Source organism: Camelus bactrianus, chromosome 2 (assembly GCF_048773025.1).
Source record: "Camelus bactrianus isolate YW-2024 breed Bactrian camel chromosome 2, ASM4877302v1, whole genome shotgun sequence".
NCBI classification, from domain to species: Eukaryota; Metazoa; Chordata; class Mammalia; order Artiodactyla; family Camelidae; genus Camelus; species Camelus bactrianus.
The window spans coordinates 121,699,624-121,721,592 of NC_133540.1; positions in this window are offsets into that span (position 1 = coordinate 121,699,624).

The following is a 21,969-nucleotide window of genomic DNA, read 5'->3' on the forward strand; positions in this document are numbered from 1 at the left end:
TGTTTCCTACAGTTTATTTCTGAAGTGATACGATGAAGTAGCGGTATAAAAATCCCCAAGGTTTTAGACTGAGTTATTAAAAAACAAGCAGACAGTTGACTTTTGGCCTCCAGTCATTAGCCTTATCACCAGAAGGATCCATTCTCTCTTTAACACATCTCTGATTTAATGTGTCAGGTTCATGTAGGAGATTTTCACTGATGAGTGTTCTATTTTGTTTTTGTTTTTAGAGAGAGAAAGCCAGAAAGGCAGTGTGTGTTGTCATTTTTTTTCTTCAATTTTTATTTTTTAACAATTTGCCTGGTGGAACAAAATTTCATGGTGAAATGTCAGCAAGAAGTAAAAATTGTTTTTAAATTAAACATTGGTTTTGATAATGTAGATTATGGAAAAAGCAAAGCACTGGGATTAGATTCAGGAACTTAGGTTAAAATGTGAAAGCGATACTAACACTTTGAGAAACTTATTTTCCTTCTTGGTTAAGTAGGAATAAGCCTCTGCACGTTACAGTGCTGCTGTGCATGTTAAAGGTGTATGACTGTGTGTGTACCCGTGTTCAGTGTGTCAGTGCACAGAGAGTAGATGCTTTATCAGGGCCTGTTGAGTTTGTTTACTTCTAATTATTTTATTGTACTCACTGTTTAACACATAGTAAGTATTTTGTCCCATACTGGTCCCTGGAGGTAAAATGTCATGTCGGAGAGTCGGAGTTCTTGCCTAAAAGATTTTATATTCTAAGGAAGAAGGCAAATAAGACCCAGACAAAGAGAAGTAATTATTAAAGAAAAGTTATCAATTGTGTTGAAAGATAAGAAGCAATCAAATAAGATGATGAGAATATGATGTTTCAATACTTAAGTGAAGAAGTAATAGGAATCATTACTAATGTAGTACATTACAGGAGATGGAGAGAAGAATTTGCTGTATTTTGGATAACGACTCAGGCTTGTGAAGGGTTGGATGAGAGTGGAGAGAGAAGAGGTGGAGTCAAGACCACATAAAGGTTACTGTGCCTGAACTTCTTACTTGTGTTATTGGACAGTGCCATTTACAGTGATGGAGAGGAGTGAGGGTAGAACTGAGTGTTCTCTTTTGGACAAATCATGCTTTATATGTCTCTGAGATATTCCAGTGGAGGTGACTCGTACTGAGATGGAAAAGAAACTTGGAGTGCAGGGACTAATGAGCTGGAGATATAAATCAGGAGTCATTACCATAAAAACGGTAAAATTAAATGATTGTAAGGTAAATGGTGAAGGAAGTTCTGTTCTAATAATAAACAACCAGAATCCTTAGATTTGGCTTCTCACAGTATACCAGGAATAATTAACATCATACTCCCTATGTCTGGGTGACAACAGAAAGGTTAGTATAAATTCCCCATGGGTGTTGTAATGCAGTGCATTTTAGAAGATAGGATAATTAAATGTATTGTTTATGATTCTATTAAAAAATAAACTGGTCTGAATTAACACTAAAAAGTTTTTTAAATTTTAGAGGTCTCTGGAATTACTTGGTTTGAACTTGCTTATGGGTAATACTATTAAACTGCAGTATGTTGACTTTATACTAAATACCATATATACAGATGCTCTTATTATCATACTATTTACTGTTGACTGAGGATCTATCATGTGCCATGCATAGTAGACACAAATACTGAAGAGGCAGAGATCAGATGTCTCCCCATAGAATAAATCTAACTGGGAGGAGACAGAGACATGAGCAAGTAATTACTATGAAATTTGGTAAAATGCCATATTCTGGGATGATATTAAAGAGAAGGGACTGATAAACTTCTAAAGGTTAGAAAGTATTTCATGAAAAATTTGGTATTTAAATTAAATCGTGAAGGAGGAATAGAGATTTTTAAGAAGACAAGAGAGGAGAGAGTACTCATAAAAAAGATATGTGCAAGGTAGAGAAAGTGAAGCAGTCTGAGAAATGTCATGTGAATAAATCTGTTGTGATTGTAGCACTCAGTATGCCTGACATATCAGGCACTCAATAAATATCTGCTGAATGAATAAATGAATGAATACACCCCCAAATTTTGCTCACTCAATACAATTTACTGGGCTCCAATTTCCAGGCAAAGGAGATAGGAGAAGGACTCCTTGTGTTTAGATTTTATATATTACTATGAGATACAAACTATATAATTGCATGTGAAATTCGTAGATACAATGTAAACAGGTATTTGATAGTGTAGTAATAAAATAATGCCATTTGCAGCAACATAGATGGACCTGGAGATTGTTATTCTAAGTGAAGTAAGCCAGAAAGAGAAAGAAAAATAACACGATATAGCTTATATGTGGAATCTAAAAAATAGACACAAATGAAAAATACGATCTTATCTGTAAAACAGGAACAGACTCAGGACATAGAGAATAAGCTTATGGTTACCTGGGGGTAAAGATGGTGGGAAGAGATAAATTGGGGATTCGAAATTTGCACCCCTTGAGGAGTGATGGTAATATTAGCTATTCTGATTGTGATGGTGGTTACATTGGTGTATACATCTATCAAAATTCGTCAAATTGTACATCTGAAATATGTGTAATTTACTGTACAGAAATCATACCACAATAAGGTGTTTAAAAAAAGTGTATGTATGTGTGTTAAGAGAGGGAGGAAAAGGAAGGGAGAATAAAACATAATTTTTAAAAAGCATATTGAGGGAAATGAGCGTGCAAGAAATTGTTCCAAGTTGACCCACCAGGGTATAGCCTGTGAAACAGAAACCATGAACGGTTGGGTCCGGACAGGGAAAAGCATACCTGAGTGGTGGTTTTAACCCAAAGAGCAAGAAACAGTCAAGGACTACAGTCAAAGTTTGTGATAGGAGGTCAAAATGAGAGACTCTGTCAGCCAAGGAAGAGCAGGATGTAGTCTTCTATGTGAATCAGGACAGATGATCAGGAGCTGGGAAAACAGAGGTCAAAAGAGGAATGGAGTTTGGATCAAATCAGGAGTAAATCCAATTTAATTCAGTGCTGATTCAGGTTTGACTTTGAGGAGACAGGTCTTAGCTTTCTGAACCAGCTGCTCAATGTCTTAAACGCGCAGTTGAGCCCTGCCAGAAGTGATGGGCAAGGCACGGCTTAGAAAACAGTGGTTACTCTTCAAGAAGCAATAAAAAAAAAAAAAAAAAAATAGAGGTAAAGACACTGATGAGAATGGAGTGGGGAGATTCTGCTAAAATTCATTTGCAAAAGGCAATCATTCACAGGAGGTGGGAGTGACCAAGTTCAATGACAATGCTGATTTTGTTTGAAGAGGAAGCTCTAAAGCCCTTTACTCTGTAAGGACATCGCATTTTTTGTTGAAAACCACTCATGTGGAATGTTTTACGAGGTTTCAGTTAAATTTGTCCAGGATTAAATGTGAACTTATTCCTTGTTTTCACTTTGAGAGAATTAATACATAAAGCTTTTCCTAACCTAGAAATGGGCAAGGTGAATGTCATCTCTCGGTCTTCTAGTTTATTTTTGTGTGAAAGTGGAGAGTGCAGCTGTTTAATTTCTAGAATTCTTACAATCAGAATTCTGTGGTCACAAGTTTTATTGTCTGTATTTCCTATAACTTTGATTCCACTGTGTTCCTTATACCCAATTCTTCGACAGAATGCTTCGCAGCAATTTTCATGAGATTCTAAGAGTTATTCAGAGTCAGAAATTTCTGTAGCATATCCATGCTGATCAGTGTATACAACTTTTATAATTGTGCGTTTGAAAGGAATGATTCCCACTTCATTTTCCTAATCAGATGTTTCATGATGCCTCTGCTGCACTTATGATTACTTTCCAAAAAGTAGATATGCTCTTGAACACTGTTGAATATTTAAATGATAAAATAGGCGATTTATACAAAGTTAGTGATGGTCCTCATACATTAGACATGCTAAACAGGAAGGATGCTTTAGCTTATGGCATCTGAACGTACTGCTTTTAATGAACTGTCCTGCAGCGAAGAACGGAAACTTGCCAATACGCTGGTCAGGATGTTAAGATCCTACCTGAGATGGCCTTGAACTCATCACAGTATTTATTGACATTCAAGTGGACCTGGAAAAAAAAAAAAGAACCTGAAATTGAACATTTTAAAGTCATATTTATACCATCCTCTCCATCAAGTATTAGTGATTTTGCTAAGAAGGCTTCCTTATCACTATCTGCCACATTCTTCCATTATTTTAGAAGCATAGACTGGTACATGATGTTTCCTGTTCTTGGAGTGTTCTTACTTGTTGGCCTGGAAAATTCCTACTTAATCTTCAAGAAGCCCCTTGGGCCTCACTTCCTTTGGGAAGACTTCCTTGATAAAATCTTCAGGCCCATTTTCAGCAGAATTAACCTTTTCTCATCTACATTCCGTAGCACCATATATCTTTCTCTAACTTGCTAATCATTTTGCTTTGAAACTGTATGTTTACAAGTTTTCCCTCCCACTAGACTGTAGGGTTCTTGAGGAAAATGAACTCGTCTTATTCTTATGCTGATGCCTAACACAATTTCTGGTGCATAGCAGGCCTTCCCTAAATATTAGTTGAATGACATCTGTGGGAAAGAAAATCTCAAGTGGCTGTTTAAACTTTGATTTATTTACCTTCCCTTTCATTTGTATCTTGCCTTCCAGTGGAGCTATAAGTTTTGTAAATATAAAGCCTGAGTCTCCTATTTCTCTGTATCTTCTTGGGAGCACATAAACAGTATTTTTTTATATTTAGGCAATTGAATACTACATATTGATTGTCAGTCTTATTTCTCAGTCAGCCTGATATCCTACGAGACATAAAATGATCATATATATTGTTTTACGCAGTTTAGCATTTATTGAAGTAATCCAAACGTGAGGCTTATTTTCTGTTTATATGAGACCGAGGAAATCTAGTATATTATGTGGTAACATAGTACCAAAGAGAGCAAGAGATACTTTGTCCTTGAAAGGTGCCACTTTATAGATGTGGCTGTAATTGGCTCATACATAATTCAACAGTTGGTGAAAATTTGGCAATACTTCATCAAGTTATGGCCAAAGTTGTTGGAGATTCTCTTCACATTTCAATTATACCATCAGTTTCTTTCAAATCAATTCATTCTGAGTAATTGAGTGCCTGCTGTGTGTTACGCTTTGGGCAAGTTGCTGAGTGTTAGATATAATGGGAATACTTTGAAGATAAGCAGACTGGAATTCTATTCATTCCTGGCTCTTTCTCTTACTATCTAAGTGATTTAGGGCAAATTACTTAACTTCTCTGACCTCGGATTTTTAATCTCTGAAATGGAGGATATGATCTCAATGGCATAGGAGGTTATAAGAGAGACAGGGCTGGCACAATGTTTGGAACCTAGTTGGTGCTCAACCCATGTTAACCTTGTGATTCACCTAAAAGGAGCACCTTTTTTTTTTTTGCCACTTTGCCATTTTATAGTAGAAGAAAGAAACACGAAGGACTCCTTAAGAAGGCGGGTGTCAGCTACAAAGAGACAATGGGACTATATGTTATTTCCAGTTGACTTTATTTTAATAGCATTATTATGTGTTGGATTTTCAAAGTAGGATGTATGCCAGGGAACTCTTATCCTTCATTTTCAATTACAATAACTCTTATGTGTAGCAGGCTAGCCAAAGGTTGGTAAATTCCCTGTGCCCAGGCCCTGAATTTAATAGCAGCAGTGGCTTTGCACAGCTACATCAGCTCCCCATTACTGTCTCTTTTTGATTTAGTGGCAGCCTTCTCCCCTGAGGTAGGGTGTTGATGCCAACTCTGACTGGCTCTGACTGGGGAGATGTTTTCTCCACCTGAGCCCTGCCAGAAACGTGTTTCTTATATTTCCTATTACTAGGTATGGTGGAATAAGACAGTTTCCTGACTCATTTCCCCCACCTCTTCTTTTTTTGGTAACTTCTTTTGTTAAACTGAGCAGTTTTACAGAAACATTCCTTGCACTCTATGGAATCCTATCTTTTGTAAGTCACCAAAGAACATTTATTTATTAAAATGATGGTAATTATTTAAGTCTTTTAAATTTGAAAAAGAAAATTCTATCCAGAAGCCAATGTCAATATTGCTGGTATATTTTATGGAGAAATATGTAAGAAGAGGTTGGGGGAATTGAAATTTCCTTCATCCCTTCCTTCCTTCCTCCCCACCTCCTTCCCTCCCTCCTCCCCTCCCTCCCTTTCTGTCTCTCTTCTTCCTTCTCTCCCTCCTTCCTTTTTCCTTCCTTGCTTGCTTTCTTCTTCTTTATACTCCTGATCTTATTTTTTTCTTCTCCTCTCTCCCCTTTCTCTTCCTCCTTCTTTTATATTTTACTACTCAACAATTACTCTTTCCAAAACTCCTCTTCTTTTTTCTTTCTTCTTTTTATTGAAGTAGAGTTGATTTACAGTGTTGTGTAGTTTCTGGTGTACAGCATAGTGATTCAGTTATATATTTATTTATATATATATTCCTTCCATATTATTTTTCATTATAGGCTATTACAAAATATTGAGTGTAGTTCCTTGTGCTCTACAGCAGGACCTTGTTGTTTATATATTTTATACACAGTACTTAGTATCTATAAATCCCAACCTCTAATTTAGCCCTCTTCTTATTGTCTACAACTTCACATTTTATCCTGTTCCATTCCGTTAGTTCTATCTTGTAGCGCACATAAAAGTCCTCTGTGTTACCCATATTTACATTATTCCAATATTTGTAGATTCTTACCATTTCCCTTGGTTGTCACTTAGCCAAGTAATAGGCATTTATCTCCTTTAATCTGGCCTCATAAATCAAACTTTCTGTCCTCTAATCATATTTTTGTCATTCTGTAAATGGTTTTCAGTTTGTCTGTGTCTTTCTGAAATGGAAGTGCCTCACACATAATGCCAATCCAAGGCTAAAATCTTGCTGGCTGCAGTTTCCCATTCTTTCTTTCCAGAAAAAACAAAACAACAACAACAAAAACCACTTCACAGTAAATAAGTGTAGTAGGGTTCTTTATGGGTGCCAATTTTTTGTTTTGCCAATTAATGCAGTGTAAGTCCTGACTGAGATTGTCTGAACTAAATAAACATTACATTTTTCCCAGGAGTCAGGGGGACAAGTGTTTAAACCCAGATTCAACACTATTAGTGACACTGCACTTAAATTCTGTGTACCTAACTTTCCTAATACCTAACAGAATTAATGCTTTCTCTGGACATGACAGCAGCCCAGACTAGGGTGCCATGAGCAAAGTGCGTGAGACACCTGCAGGACCTCAGCAACAGCCCCACCTTGAAGTTTGCATCCTTGGTGCCTCACTTGCTTCCTCTTAGTTCTAGCCCTTCTCATGAAGATAAAATAACATGAGAACTGTGAAAAATGCTCTGAAAACTGTGAAGATGTGGACAGATATCAGGTCTGGCCATCATTGTTCTTCACCAGTTCAGCTCCACATAACCTGTTAACCGTGGAATAATTACACATGAGGCAGTCCCTTGTCCATGGTCTTCTCTCCAGTCTCATGAGTTCACTCTTCCAAGCTCCTGGGGTGCCCTGACCGTGCTATTCCTGCCAACCCAGGCACCTCCAGGCCGGACTCACCCACTGTACTGTTCAGGTGTGGGCCTTATTATTTCTTTATCATGCCATCAAAATTTATTCACCTAGATTCCCAGTCAGTTCCATTTAAAAAATTTTACCCTGGATCCATTAATTTGTGTCTGCTATCCATTAATATGACACAATCATTAAAAAATCTCTCACAAGGAATGTTTTTCAGTGGAACTGAGCGGATTGCTGTGGAACAGACTTTTCACTGATTGTATGTATGATTGTGTGCATATGTGTATCTGTGTATGCCTGTGTAGGGTGGTAGAAAACAAAGCTTACCTGACACCACCATGGGTAGAAGGGCATTAATCTTGATGGGCCATAACTATTTCATGTGTACTGATACTTAACAGGTTACTAGGTAACTCAAGGATAGACAAATTCTGCAAGAGTCAGTAGTAGGCTCATATTGGGTGGATAGCTAGATTACCACAGTGGGACACTGAAGAGAAGGCAAATTCCAGGGATCCAGGGAGGTAGCCAACATTTGGGGACTTTCTAAGCAAAAAGAAGAATCCTGGTAATTGGTAGGCAGGTTTTAGAGGTAGACTATGGATTTAAACATAAAGGAATAACTAATTACACACTGACTCCCAAGATCACAGCAGGGCTTCAGGCAAGGTTCATTCCATGCTACATCATGGAATCTGTTGGTTTGTTGCTCCATAAGTCTATTCTTACTTCAGATGTGATTGATCCAACCACATGCAAATAGGACCAGATGAGCACAGCTGTTAGCAAACCTGTCTGAAGGTGCAGAGAATCAACAGTACCTGGTTGATCTTGGAAAGGAGACAGGCCTTGGCCCCTTTTAAGCTTAGCTTTGGCGTTTTCCTCTTTTTGCCTGTGAAGAGAGCAGGCAGGCCCTGAGTACCACATTAGAATTTGTACTCCCTGAATGTATTTTAATGTGTTTTTTTCTGAGTGACTTAAGTTCTCTTTAAATCTCTGGTGTGTCATCTGCTTAGAGTTGCACCTCATTCTTTCCAGGTGTGCACAGCCATTATCAAATTAGTAATATTCCAGAGTTCATTTTATTTTTAACAGGAAAAGTTACATTGAGCTTTCTCCATAGCTTGTTTAAGGCTTAAATATACTTTTTTCCCCCTAAACAATTCCTGATTGAATGAATCTTCATGTTTCTGATGTCTGGGAAAAATATAAACTCAGGAGGATTTTTACTAACCTTCTAAAGTTACACGATTAAATCCATGAAGAGAGAAATAAACTTCTCTTTACGTCCAGAGTTTTCAACAAAACAAATTCCAAGTTCATGTATAAACTTGCAGTTATTAGGGATACATATCAGTGAGCAGGACAAAGTAACAGGGTTTTAGAATGAAAAGAAAACAGGTAGTAGTGTATTAGTGTCTTTTCTACTGTGTGGTGGTACAGTAGTAACAAAGTACTTTGATACACAGTACCTAAGTCTCAAAAATAAAAAGTAAATAACTGATATAATATATAGAAAAAATGACCTTTTCAAAATCCCGTTTCAGACTTCAAGGTCAAGAGCTTAAGGGAATGGTGAATCCAAGATGCTTTTTCCAAATCAAATAGAATTGTAGAGGCTTATTTCTACCCTGGGTAGCAAGAAATTAATTATTAGGGTTTCTGTGACTAACAGTGATGCTGTGAACTTCTAATTATCCCAGGTAATGTAGGCAGGGATAGTACATAATTGAAGTTCAATGATAACACAAAAGGCTTATTCTAACCATGGATTTTGACTTACTTCCCTAGCAAAACATTGCGTAAGTTAATGAAAAATAGCCAAGTTGCTTACGCGTTTTACCTCCCTTCCTTGCACATCTCCCCTTTTGGTGACACTGTTTACAAGACATAAAGTAGTCTAAATATGATGAGAAGGGGCTGTGCCTTTTCTGTGAGTTGGATAAAGCTCGAGTTATTTTTCATGATAATGTCAGTGAGGACACATGTGGGCTTCAGGCAGACTTTAGGTTCTGTTGACTTCATGCACTTGGAAACAATATGCAAGTGGAATCCTGGCCAACCACTCCTGGCTTCAGGAGCCCGTATTTGCTGCTAAGCCAGATGGGACACTCCTGGTGAGGTGAGAGAGAGAAGCGGCCATGTGAAACTCGAGCCATTACCACGGTTCTCATCACGTCACCAGGGCCCACAAGGCATTTTCAGAAATGCTTACTAATAAGAATGTGGCTCTAAAAATCCCATTCATTCTCATTCTCACTGATGCAGAGGATTGGTAGCTTGATGGTAGCCAGAATTTAAAGGGAATTCCCAATAGGGGAGCTCCAAAATGTGTGAACAAAGGCAGCGTCATCGGAACCACTGCATAACCTCCTCACATAGCTTCTTTGAAAGGTAAAAGATCCATTTAAATACACACGTTCTGACAGTAAATACTCACATAGACACACACTTTCCGTTCTTTCTAGTCAAACCTTGTCACTTTATGTGTATAATAGGAATGAATGTTTTTATTTACCATTTTGTTGAAATGATCTAATTGTTTAAAAAAAAAGTTGATATAAATACATACTTGCCCATCTGATTTCCTCCATGAATTTTATTGTATCCCCTCCCCAAAAGGAAAGAGAGTCATAGAAAAATGATTAAAACTGTTTTTTGGACACTGAGTAACAAACACATTTTTATGATTTTATATTAAGTAATCAAAGTGATTTATATGTTCATTAATGAAAATATGTTGATTAGCTTTATGTTAAAATCATTAGGGCTTAAAGGTTATGAAAACGGAACAGTTGGCATGTGAATTGAGAGTGTGATCAAATCCAAGATATTGTAAAAACAGTTTGCAATATGTGGTACCCCAGACCAGATGTCAGTTTTTCCCTCTTGCTAGTAACAAGCATTTCCATCTCACAAGAACACTGAATACCTTTCCAGTGTCTCCTGAGTAGCTGACCATTCAAGAAATATGAAGGCTAGAGCGGCTCATGAGAACAAAGTGATGTTACCTGTGAAAATACAGTGCCAGGCAGTTTGGGTCCCTAAAGAAAGGGAGTATGTGAAACCCTAAGCCAGTTGTTCCCAGTGCAGAAGGTGGCCACTGAAAACCTGGCTTAATAATTTAGAAGCCTGCATTCATCAGTGTGCATCAATCACCAATTGATTGCTTGCATCACTCACAATCAGGGTGGTGGCTATTAAACTCTATTTTCAAAAATATAAAATTGGATGTTCAATACAGTAAAAACTTAATAGAAAATAGGAAGAAAGACACAATTTTGCAGATTACTGATTGTCTTAGAACCACTGGATTGTCTTAAAATGTTCTGGATTGTCCTGGAATCACTCCAGATTTTCCAGTTCAACTAGCTATTCTGTTGGGTACTAACAAACTGGCTCTCAAAATATCTCCTTCTTTATGCATTGGTATCATCAGGCTTCAAATCACCAGGTTGCCAGTGGTCTCACTTTTCCTGCAGACAAGTGATGGACAAACCTCTTTCACACCAAGGTGTTACTGATGCCATTTAAGTTATTTTCAGGACACCTGAAGTGCTTAATGTGAAAAATGAAATCACTGATGGTGGGGTTCTAGGCATGGTGATTCGTTGTTGGAGGATTGTACATCTGACTTAAATCCTCCTTGTGTCCTACAGATTGCAGGCCATTAGCATCTTCCTTTCCCCCTCCTCTCTTCCTTCACTCCTTCACTTACTGCAACACTTGCTGATCAACTAATGTATTCCAGGCACGTGGATAAGTACTGAGGCTAGAACAATAAATAAGTTATGATTCCTCCTCTCTAGAACTCATAGTTTCATAAAGGAGATAGGCCAACAAGTTCATAAATCTTGAAAGGGTAATAACTGAGGTAAGTACGAAGCAGAAAGAAGAAGGGCATCAGCCTTCTCTGGTTGGAAGAAAGGGGCTTGTGAAAGACTCCACCCAAGTGAAAACATTTAAGCCGACTCTTAAATAATGGGTAAGAATTTCTCAGAAGGAAAAAGAAGCAGCTGGAGGAATAAACCTGGTATTTTGGCTCCAGCAATAGTTCAGCATGACCTGAAGACAGATTATTGGAAGATGAGGCTGGAGATCTCAGAGGGTTGGGAGGAACCTTGTAAATCTTGCTATGGTTTGGGAATTTCATTCAGGAGTCAGTGAGATACCACTGAAAACTGCAGATGGAGAAAGTCATGTTCCTGTCACTCTAACGACAGCATAGACTGAGGGTACATCAGAAGGGGGAAGACAGGCTTAACAGAGTTTTAACAGGCACATATTGAGTGGATCCCATAGGCAAGATATGGCACTAGATTGTGTGTAAACCTCGGGAGCAAAGGAATCATGACACCCTCCTCATTCTAATTATAACAATAAAAACAATAACTTTTCTTTACTTCTTACTTGATGGTGATATGGATTGCTCCACTTGTTTTTAAGTATTTCAGCTCACAAACTCAGCAGCAGCTCAGTGTATTTTATACACGAGGTAACTAAGGTTAAGAGACGGTATCTGCCCAAAGTTGTGTAGCTGATAAAGTGTCAAATTAGGATTTGCACCGAGGCAGTGATTTCACTGTGATCTATTGTGATGAGAGTAAAAAAGATATTGATAAAATTGGCCATAACCGTAGTGGGAACAGAGCTAGGTCACTGTTGCTATTGCAATAAGAAGCAGGAAAAAAATCTATAAATAATCCACTCTATAGTGAATGCAGTCTGGAAGCCATGGTGTTAGGGCACCAAGCGTGCTACTCCTCACCCATTCCTAGATCGTGCTCTCTACTTTCTGTACTGCAGTGGATGATGCCAGCTGGTCAATGTGCAGTCTAGTGCCGGAGGGGCAACCACAGTGCAGCTCTGGCTTCTTCTAACCATTTTCTCCTCTTGCTGCCGTGAGTGACTGATGGACTGCGTCCACTCCAGGATTTCAAATCTGTTGACTCCTGTGCATTCAGCAACCAAATGCCTAGTAGCTCTTTGCTGAGCCTCCTCTCAAATTTAGTTTGAAAAAAAATCATAAAATAAAAATTATCTTTCAACCTCTCATAACCACAGGACACCTGGCATGCTACTCAGCAGTTAGAGCGGAAATATACTGTGGAAAGCAGAATTCTGAGATGGCCCCAAGATTCCACAGCCTGATGTATATGTCCTGTCAACTCCCTTTTCCTTGAGTGTTTTAAGTAGAATCTGTAACTACGATAGCTATGGATCTGAGTAGGGTGTGTAACTATGGTAGGGGTATGGGTACCACTACCGTAATTATGGGACTGAATATAGCAGAAGTGATTTTGTAGATGTAATTAAGTTTCCTAATCAGGTGACTTTTAGTTCATCAAAGGAGACTATCCTGGGTGAGCCTGACCTAATCAAGTAATCCCTGAAAAGAGGTCAGAGAGATTTGAAACATGAGAGAGATTTTCCTACTGGCATTGAAGGAGCAAATTAACATGTTCTAGAGAGGGCAAGGAACTAAAAACAGCTTCTAGGAACTGAGAATGGTCCCCGTGCAAGAGCTAACAAGAAAATAGGGACGTCATTTATACAACCAAGAAGGAAATGAGTTCTGTGAGCAACTGGTGATCACAGAAGCAGACCCAGTGCTTCAGATGTGGTCGCAGCCCCAGCCTGCACTGTGATTTCAGCTAACCCCAAACCAGGCTCTCCATCCAAGGAAACTACAAAATATTAAATTTCTGTTTTTGTAAGCCCTTCAGGTTGTGATAATTTGCTATGCAGCAACAGAAAACTACTACATATACTAATGCCACAGTTCAGATTGGTGCCATCCTCAGTTATCAACCAGCAGGTCATGTTGGACTGGCTTGTTTTGATGACCTTTCAAAAACTTTGTAAGCTATTCATGGCTGTCTCTATAAATTTAACATAGCATGCCCTCAATTATGTATAAAAGTTAATCTTTTTAACTCTTTGAGGCCACATTGTGTTACTTAATTAGTTACATTTCCATTGTGTTGATGACCACTTTTCTTTTCAGTGTGGTCCTACTAAAAAGTCTTAATGTGTGCTTCGTATAAAACGTAAGCCTAATTAGTATGCAAAATTGATTCTAGCATGATGTAAATATCATGGCTATTATAGTTGATATATTCCTGTTGAAAAGCAAGGTTATTAAAAAGTGATTAAGTTAGAGTTGTTAGTAATTAAACTACAACATATAAGTTGAATGAGTAATTGCCAAGGGGATTGCTGTGTATTACTTTTCATATCTTGTATTTCTTTGGTGCAATAAAATAAAAGAATAAACAATTTTTATACTCTGTTACAGTGAGGAAGTACAACAGCATGTCAACTGTGATGAGGAGTAATTGGTTGGAAGAAACAATATTTGTAATGAAATCTGGCTAAATATATATCTGGAACTGAGATTTCCCTTAAGCAGGCCTAAAAATCTGTAGAAATTACCCTGGGTCTAATGATCACATAAATAATCGTGTTTCAATTATTTGAGTCTTACATAACTTCATAATAAATGAATTATGCTTCAGACAACTTTGTGTCTTTTGTTACTTTTATAGTATTGATTTAGATAAAGATTATCCCCAGCAGAGTAATGGGAAAAGTCTCCTTGTGGCTGCTGTTTTGTTTTTTATTAGATCTCAAACTGAAATGTCCACTTTATCTAAATCAGCTTCACACTTCCAAACATTGACATCCATCAGTTGCTATTTATTTCACTTTGCTTGCTTATTGAGATGGCTGCCTATTAGCATCGTCCCTCACTTAAGTGATTACATTTGGAGCCAAAAGGAGGATGCTGGAGATTCACAATCGGAGCCAGGACGTGTAGCGATGCAGAGACATGTGGGGTGGTTTACAATCTTGCCTCCATTTAGGTTTGCATCTGGAGCTCCCTGGTGAAAGAAAGTTGTGATGCATGCAGGGAATGAATCATCAAAAATACTTTGACAACATGGAATGGAAACTTGTATCTATTCACAAATGACTTAAAAATACCTTACTCCTAGTAGAAGAAAAAAACTTTCTAGAGAAGTTTGAGAAACTGATGAAGCCCTGATCTATTCATAAGCCTGTTGAGTTTGTAAAATGTGTGACTCTTGGCTAGTTTTTAATAAGCTGGGAAATGTCTCCCTGGAGGCCATGCTACTTACTGGGTGAGAGTGCTGGAGCAGATTAATGCAGTGTTTCTTATGGTGTGGTCCAGAGAAGTCCTGCGTTAGAATCATTCGAATGTTTGGTAAAAATAGAGATTCATGAGCTCTACCCAAGACCTACTAAATCAGAATCTCTAGGGAAAGTCTGAGAACTCACTTTGAAGATCTGAAGGTAATTCTGATACTGTCTAAAGTTTGAGCACCAGCAGTTAATATATATGTATAACAATTCTCTGTTCTCTCTTGCCAGTGCTGGATAATATTGCTACTTACAATTCTTCCCATTTATCTTCAATCCTGTAAGGATGCACTAAAATACAATTTCAAAGTATGTCTGAGTCACTGTCTGTTATTCTTCTGTTTAACTACCTTCGCCCACTGAGCACTTGCCTTTGCTGTTTATTCTGAGGACAAGGTTGCCTGGTGAAGCCTGGTGCAGTGTTGGTCCTTACCATCCAGGGAATTGTCTAGTCATGGAATGTGAGTGTGATGCATAGGTGAGGCTGATGAGGCTGATGGAGCCATGGAATATGTCCTTGAAGATGAACTTCCTCAGCAGATAACAGGACTCAGAAAACCCAGTGGAACCTGGGTAGAACGTGCATTCTGTTGCTACACCAACACCTCATTGTATCTGTTCATTCTGTGGAGTGTTCCAGAATGGAAAGTGACTATGATGTTCTTGAAAACCAGTGCTCAGGAAGGTTACATTTTTTTTCCTTTGCAACAGGGATATCTAGATTTCCATTTTTCGTAAGAACAGCAATTTAAAAGTTGTCATTATGAATAAATTATTCTCACATCACTTGTATTGATGATGGTGGTAAACTTGGTGGATGGGTATGAGCAATGTGTTTCTTTAGATCCAAACTCAACTGCAGATACCCTACTCCTTTCTATCCGCATGGTGGCTGGGAGTAATAATAGTGTTTGGCTAATTGAGTTGTTCTTTGAATTTATTGAGATAATTCATGTAAAGCAATTAGAACAGCCTTGATGTATAGCAATGGGCTCAAGAAGTAATTACAATAATATATACCCTTTACTGAGCATTTACAATGTGACAGTCTCTGCTCTTAAGTGCTTTGCATGAATCATCTCCGCAACTTGCCCAAAGTCAGGAAGCTCTAATGCAGCAGAACGGGGATTTGAACGAGAAGCTTGCTCCTCACTTCTGCATTATCCTGATGCTTCTTTGAGTGTGGGTCATTCTTTCTTCACATTATTGAAATACATTTCTCATTTGAGGCCTTGCTGCTTAATTTTGTTTCAGGTCATTTTAAAGGGACAGATATCCTACTTAGTCATAGGATTTAGCCAGGCTTCTCTTCTTTGAGTAGCTGCCGAAAGAGAGGAAGGAGTTAGATGAGGCAGGCAACTGATGCTCAGTTGGCGTATCACAGTGGATATGGCCTGAGAACTGAGGGAAGGGACTTCATGGGAGCATCAGGGCAAGTAGCTTGGCTGGCTTTGAGTATTTTTCAGGCTCTGGTTGAATTCTCTGGCAAGACTAGTATAATTCCTCACCGGTCATGTAATGCAGACTGCCCTTGCTATGAAAAAAAGCCACCAAAGATTTGCGTTGGACAAGCCCAGCGCGCTGAAGTTGATCTTAGTTCCATTCCCCTCCCTCCCACTGCCACTCAAGCCTAAGCGGGGTCTCCCGCTCTCCTGGTCCTTTCCATACTTCCTTCAAGGCTTTCATCAGGGCTGCTGTGCACGGTGGTAGTTTGCAACTGCATTTTGCAGTTGCTCTAAACACTCTCTAATCTTGATTTCTGGAATCAGACCTGGGTTTAAATCCTGGGTTGGATATTTCCTGATGTAATCTGCCAAGCCCTCTGTTCCTCAATTTTACCTTGTACAGTGGAGATAATGACCCCTACCTCACAGGGTTTATGTGAGGATGCGGTAAAAGAATCCATATAAAGTGCTTAGTTCACTAATCTGTCAAATAATGATTAGGCTGAAAATATTAGCTACTGTCATCTAAATTTTGTTTTTGTAGATTCTAAGCTTTTCAAAGAATGGAAATAGGAATGTTATTACCCATACTACCTTGTATTCTACCTGAACCATAAATCTAACAAGTAAATAAATGATGAATAATCAGAAATAAATGGAATGAAGTTTAATTTTTGACCAGACCAACTAAATGAGGCTCTAAGACTAGGCTGTAGAGAAAGCTCTTCCCCTGTCCCAACCCCATTTAATACCATCCCCAAATTGGAACCAAAAGACACAGACAGGAATGACTACAGCCCCTTTGTTCCCTGCCTCGGCCATCAAAGGGTGGCTCATCTCTCATTTGGGAGGGGAACATTGTTTTCCTTCCAAAAGCCACATTGCTGAACATGAAGCCGAAATGATGATGATTTTGGATAAACAGCACTTTAGGGATACGCTCTGAAGTGCGAGGGTAAGAGAGTCTCTAATTAAGTGTGCTCCTTTTCCTGGGGACGGGCCAGGGAAGCCTTCCAGCTGCAGCAGAAGCTGAGTGACTACTCAGCGTTGCTTTGTTGATCCTCCTTTTAAACAGAGACCTGGATCTGCCTCTGTCCCCCCTCATTAGCTTCTTGAGAGAACGCTTTTGGCAAACAATTACAGCAACAAGCCCTTTCTTTCACCGCCACCTCATGCTCTTCCCTTCCCCCACCCCCAACCCCAGGGCAGGGGCACAGAACTTTCCTGTGTCTAAAATAGCATCATCAATCCAGAATGAGTAAACAGTCTTTTAAAAAATCACAATAAAGTGTGGGTCAGTTATCCCTATGGAGTTTATATGTTAGTGAAGGAAAGCATTTATCAAGTGCTGAGTGTATACTTGGCCACTGTCAAGCCCAGTACACAGGACTGTCCTGACAGTCAGTGTACAGCTGTCAGCCTGGCTGGCTTCTGATGCTTTGGGACTTGGGGCAGTTTACTAACTCCTCCCAAGCCTCCACTTCTTCATCTGTAGGATGAGAATGAACATCTTTTTTTTTTTTTTAACATTTTTTATTGATTTATAATCATTTTACAATGTTGTGTCAAATTCCAGTGTTCAGCACAATTTTTCAGTTATACCTGGACATATATATATTCATTGTCACATTTTTTTCTCTGTGAGCTACCATAAGATCTTGTGTATATTTCCCTGTGCTATACAGTATAATCTTGTTTATCTATTCTACAATTTTGAAATCCCATCTATCCCTTCCCACCCTCTGCCCCCTTGGCAACCACAAGTTTGTATTCTATGTCTATGAGTCTATTTCTGTTTTGTATTTACGCTTTTTTGTTGTTGTTGTTGTTGTTTTTCTTTTTTAGATTCCACATATGAGTGATCTCATATGGTATTTTTCTTTCTCTTTCTGACTTACTTCACTTAGAATGACATTCTCCAGGGACATCCATGTTGCTGCAAATGGTGTTATGTTGTCGGTTTTTATGGCTGAGTAGTATTCCATTGTATAAATATACCACTTCTTCTTTATCCAGTCACCTGTTGATGGGCATTTAGGCTGTTTCCATGTTTTGGCTATTGTAAATAGTGCTGCTATGAACATTGGGATGCAGGTGTCATCCTGAAGTAGGGTTCCTTCTGGATATATGCCCAGGAGTGGGATTCCTGGGTCATACAGTAAGTCTATTCCTAGTCTTTTGAAGAATCTCCACACTGTTTTCCATAGTGGCTGCACCAAACTGCATTCCCACCAGCAGTGTAGGAGGGTTCCGCTTTCTCCACAGCCTCTCCAGCATTTGTCATTTATGGTTTTTTGAATGACAGCCATTCTGACTGGTGTGGGGTGATACCTCATTGTAGTTTTGATTTGCATTTCTCTGATAATTAGTGATATTGAGCATTTTTTCATGTGCCTTTTGATCATTTGTATGTCTTCCTTGGAGAATTGCTTGTTTAGGTCTTCTGCCCCTTTTTGGATTGGGTTGTTTATTTTCTTGTTATTGAGTTGTATGAGCTGCTTATATATTCTGGAGATCAAGCCTTTGTCGGTTTCATTTGCAAAAATTTTCTCCCATTCTGTAGGTTGTCTTTTTGTTTTACTTATGGTTTCCTTTGCTGTGCAGAAGCTTATAAGTTTCATTAGGTCCCATTTGTTTATTCTTCCTTTTATTTCGTCTAGGAGAAAATTTTTGAGATACATGTCATATAATGTTTTGCCTATGTTTTCCTCTAGGAGGTTTATTGTATCTTGTCTTATGTTTAAGTCTTTGATCCATTTTGAGTTGATTTTTGTATATGAATTACACACAGAAAACTATAAACCATTGATGAAGGAAATTAAAGAAGACTTTAAAAAATGGAAAGATATCTCATGCTCTTGGACTGGAAGAATCAATATTGTTAAAATGGTCGCACTGCCCAAGGCAATCTACAGATTTAATGCAATCCCTATCAAATTACCCAGGACATATTTCACAGAACTAGAAAAAATCATAATAAAATTTATATGGAACCACCAAAGACCTAGAATTGCCAAAGCATTACTGAAGAGAAAGAAAGAGGCTGGAGGAATAACTCTCCCAGACTTCAGACAATACTGTAGAGCTACAGTCATCAAGACAGCATGGTATTGGTACCAAAACAGACATATAGACCAATGGAACAGAATAGAGAGCCCAGAAATGAACCCACAAACTTTTGGTCAACTCATCTTTGACAAAGGAGGCAAGAATATACAATGGAATAAAGACAGTCTCTTCAGCAAATGGTGTTCGGGAAAACTGGACAGCAGCATGTAAAGCAATGAAGCTAGAACACTCCCTTACACCATATACGAGAATGAACATCTTCATCTTCTTCAGAAGTGATTGTGAGGATGGGACAGTCAGTGTGCTTAGCCCGGTGTTTGGCAAATTATGTGCTCCCTGGGACTAAGTATCGTTTAGAAACATTATTGTACAGAATCCTCACAACAGCCCCCAGGGAGGTATACTGGCCCCATTTTGGAGACTAGTAAACTGAGGTTTAGAGAGGTGAAGTCACTTGAATGAGGTCAAAGATCTGGAGTCAATGTCCAGGTCATGTCTTTCTATTGGTTACTCTAGACTTTCTTTTTTGAAAGGAAAGGCCAGGCTCTATAGGAGAAAAGGACATTGGAGCAATGCTTTAGTCTGAGTTCAAGCTCTGACTCAAAGCTCACGGTTATTGACAGGGCCACGCTCCCTGTCTAGACTGCATCAGTGCTCTTCCAGCTGACATCAAAGGGTGGGAGTGGACCCCTTACCAGGGAATTCTCACCGTCCACACTGGTGGTGCTCAGGTACGTTGGACGGGGAACCTCCTGGGATGCCTTCCTTGTATTGCTTTCCATGGTCACTCATCAGGAACTGCAGATCTTACATTAAACAGTGAGAAAAGGACATGGCCAAGACAGTTCAGTGTGCAGGCTCGTGCCTCCCCTTAATAAAGTTACTAGGAACACTGGCACTGTGCAGTGGTAGCATCCTGAGAGAGTGTACAGAAACCTCACAGGGCTCTGCAGGCAGACTTGGCCCCTGGATTACAGGGAATGGGGCCTTGGAAGATCAGTGAGGGAGCAGGTGGCTTTTAGGGAAGTGAGAAAATCAGTTACATTATTCATTCAACAGCTTGTCACTGCCTCTTATGTGCCAGGCACTATTCTAAGTTCAAGGCTATCCCAGCAAGCAAGATGGATAAAAATCTCTGCCTTCACAGGCAGGAGGTTATATCTGAGAAGGAAGAGTTATTATATTAATAAGCAAACAAATATACATATCAAGTGGTGGCAGTGCTTTGGAGGAAAAATAGCACTCATTCAGAAAGCAGTGAGTCTAGGGCCAGGGGGACAGCGTGCTGGTTTTCCCATGTGGTGCAGTCAGCGAGGGCCTCTCTGTGATGGGGCTCGAGAGCCAAAACCTGAATCAAGTCGCTTATTCATGAGCACTCTGGGAATAAGCATTCCAGTAGACAGAACCACCGGCAAAGGCCTGAGCTTATGGGGTGACCAGTCTGAGAGGAAACCCCACAGGCACTTGGAAGGACAATTCGGCTCCAAACGAACCCATAACTGTGAAACCGTGGCATCCAGATCGAGTAGAAAGATCCTTATTCTGGCACTTTTCACTAGCAAGCTGCCTACACGCAGCTCTCAGTCCAAGAGCATCTAGTTCATTTTATTTATTCTAATAAAAATTGTATATATTTATGGTGTACAATACAATATTTTGATATATATGTACATAGTGAAATGATGACTATAGTCAAGCTAATTAACATATTTATCTCCTTACAGAGTTACCACCTTTTTTTGTCCTGAGAGCACCAGCAATCTAATCTCTTAGCAAATTTCAAGTATACAGTACCGTATTACTAACTATAGTCATCATGATGTATATCAAGTTTTTAAATTGCTAGAATTTATTCATCCTATGTAACTGCAGCTTTGTACCCTTTGACCAGTATCTACTCATTTGCCCCACCTCCCCACCCCTGATAACCACCATTCTACTCTCTGCTTCTATGAATTCAGTGTTTTTAGATTCCACTTATATAAGTGAGATCATGTAGTATTTTTCTTTCTGTGTCTGACTCTTTTCACTAAGTATAATGTCCTCCAGATTCATCCATGTTGTCACTAATGGCAGGATAACTTATTTTTCAAGGCAGGATAATGTTCATGTGTGTGTGTGTGTGTGTGTGTGTGTGTGTGTGTGTGTATAACAATTTCTTTATCCATTTTCCCATTGACAGACACTTAGGTTGTTTCTATGTCTTGGCTATTGTAAATAATAATGCAACGAACATGAGAGAGCAGGTATCTCTTCAAAGTACTGATTTCATTTCCTTTGAATATATACCAAGAAGAGAGGTTGATGAATTACGTGGTAATTCTTTTTTAATTTTTTGAGATATCTTATGTTTCCCCTAATGATGGTCCCAATTACATTCCCACCACCAACAGTGCACAAAATTCCCCTTTCTCATCATTCTTGCCAATACTCATCTTTTATCTTTTTCAGTATAGCAATGTTAACAAGTGTGAAGTGATACCTCGTTGAGGTTTCAATTTGCATTTCCCTGATGATTAATGATATTGAGCAACTTCCATAATATGTTGGCCCTGTATGTCTTTTTTGGGAAAGTGTCTATTCGGGACCTTTGGCCATTTTAAAATCAAGTTATTTGTCTTTTTTTACTACTCAGTTGTATGAGTTCCTTATATATTTTGAATATTACCCCCTTATCAGATACATGGTTTGCAAATATTTTCTCCCATTCCACAGATTGCCTTTTTTATTTTGTTGATTTTTTTTGGC